General features: G+C 42.4%; 1 protein-coding gene across 1 annotated transcript in view; it reads left to right on the forward strand.

The window, feature by feature from the left end:
* LOC143276742 (uncharacterized) overlaps positions 1 to 2,500 on the forward strand; it is a 112,047-nt gene that overhangs the window by 34,334 nt on the left and 75,213 nt on the right. The gene's annotated exons all lie outside the window — the stretch shown is intronic.

The following is a 2,500-nucleotide window of genomic DNA, read 5'->3' on the forward strand; positions in this document are numbered from 1 at the left end:
CCCTGTTGTGGCTGTTGTCTTGGGTTTTGTTTCATTTCTTCTGCTGGCAAAAGGTGGAATAAAATACCAGTGGATGTCTGCAATCACGTGTGAATTTTTGTGTGTATGTTTATATCCAAAAAAATGGGTTAAGTGCGACAGGCGCACAGAAGTTTGAAATCAAATGTAATAAGTGCTGGATTTGATTTTCTTTTCACAGTGATTTTGGTGATTTTCTGTCGTGTAGTATAGTATAATATTTCAGCTTAACTTAGGCCGCAAGGTCTTTTGCTGATCTTTTGATCAGAGCTAAGTTACCTAACTGTGGAGTTAATTCTAAACGATCTTTTGACCGTATCAAAGCTTCAGCAGCTGAGTCTGTAACTGAGTGGTGTGTGGCAGCGGGCACGACTTGGGTGGTTCGGAGCGGATGACGAAGGTCACTGCAGAACATGTGGTCTTTGAAGACATGGTCTGTCATATTTTTGAAGCTGTTGAGTGTTTTTGCGTTGACCACATTGTCGTCCAAGTTGTTCCAGGTGTCCACTGCTCTGATCGTGAAAAAGTTTTGTCGGAGACTCGTGCTGCAGAACTGTTTCTTGAGTGTGTAACTGTGACCCCTGGTGGGTCCATTCGGGTTAGAACGAAAGGAGAGGCACACTTGTACAGTCCATGGGTATACTTGTATATCTCAGTTAAATCGCCTCTTATTCTTCTATAGCTCATGCTGGGGATACCAGTGACTTTCAGCCTCTTCTCAGAGTCCACGTTGTGTTGTCCAGGAATACACTTTGTAGCCCTACGTAGTACATTTTCAATTTGGTTCGTGTCTTTTTCATAATATGGCCCCCCAAGCACAGTTCGCGAACTCAATGTGCTGTCTTACTAATGCGATGAATAATGATCTCATTGAGTTCTTGTCCAGTTGAACATATGATCTGCGTATGAGGCCAAGCATTCTGTTGGCTTTGTTGACTTGCGTTTCCGTGTGTTTCGCGAATTGCAGTTGGCTGTGGATTTGGACTCCAAGGTCTCTCTCTAATTCAGATGAGCTTACTTTTACACGTTCTCTTCTTTTCATGTGGTCTCCTGCTGTATTCATGCCTTTTGGTTTTGTTTCCCAAGTGTAACACACTACATTTTCCTGTGTTGAAATTCATCTGCCATTTATCGGCCCAGTCCACATGACGATCCAAGTCTCTCTGTAAATCCTCATGTTCTTCTGCTGGTCCGTAGAACTTTGTGTCGTCCGCATACATATTACAACATTGTTTGACTTCATTTGGTAAGTCATTGATAAATAATACAAAGAGAATGGGCCCTAATACACTGCCTTGAGGTAGGCCGTTGGTCACGTCTTTGCAGTCTGAGAAAGAGCCGTTGACTTTTACCCTCTGTTTTCTGTCTAGTAGGAAACTCTTGATCCAGTTTAACACATTGTCACAGATACCATAGCCCTCTAGCTTCTTCATAAAACGCTGATGTGGTACCGAGTCAAAAGCTTTTGAGAAGTCGAGGTAGATGGCATCCACAGGTGTTCCCTTGTCCAAGCTCTCTGTCCATTGTTGTAGTACTTCCACCAGATTCGTTACACACAAGCGGTTAGACACAGACACGTTTCTTTCATGAGGCGGGCGACTTGCATAATAACAACTGCATTAATCATACAAAGAGTGGAGGTCTTCAAGCTTATTATGTGCACATTATTACCTTTCTGTGTTTTTATGTATGGGTAGGTACGATTTTTTGTGGTGATGGTGTAAAGAAGAGGATGAGGCAGTGATTATTTCATTTTTACATAGGATTAAATTAAATTATGTCAACATTTATTTCAAAAACGAAAAACAAACAAAAAAGGTTGAATTTGTAGTGGAGTGGGCAGACATTGTGTGACGTTTATCAAGGACATAGATCATGTCTGTAGTTATGTGTGACGTTTATCGGGGACATAGGTCATGTCTGTAGCTATGTGTGACGTTTATCGGGGACATAGGTCATGTCTGTAGCTATGTGTGACGTTTATCAGGGACATAGGTCATGTCTGTAGCTATGTGTGACGTTTATCAGGGACATAGACCATATCTGTAGAGATGTGTGACGTTTATCCGGGACATAGGTCATGTCTGTGGGGATGTGTGACGTTTATCAGGGACATAGGCCATATCTGTAGGGATGTGTGACGTTTATCGAGGACATAGGTCATGTCTGTGGGGATGTGTGACGTTGCTGGTAATTTTCTACTGCTGTTAAAAGTTTCTGGTTGTTTGCTCTGCAATCCAGTTGGACATTTGATTTGATTCAGTTTACAGTGAACTGTGTTCATGGATCTCGCTCTTTGCTGATCTTTTTTGCCCGTCCGAAATCACGGGATGTGGATAGACTTTAAACTGAACAACGGCGTGGGCTCAGGTATTTTGATACCTGTCAGATGTTATCCTCACTCAGTTCGTGTTACCTGACAAATGTTTCCGTCTCTGATTTGTTTGTTTCCAGTCATCACTACAACCAGCCAGTCACCACC

The sequence above is a fragment of the Babylonia areolata genome, chromosome 2 (assembly GCF_041734735.1).
Source record: "Babylonia areolata isolate BAREFJ2019XMU chromosome 2, ASM4173473v1, whole genome shotgun sequence".
NCBI lineage: Eukaryota > Metazoa > Mollusca > Gastropoda > Neogastropoda > Buccinidae > Babylonia > Babylonia areolata.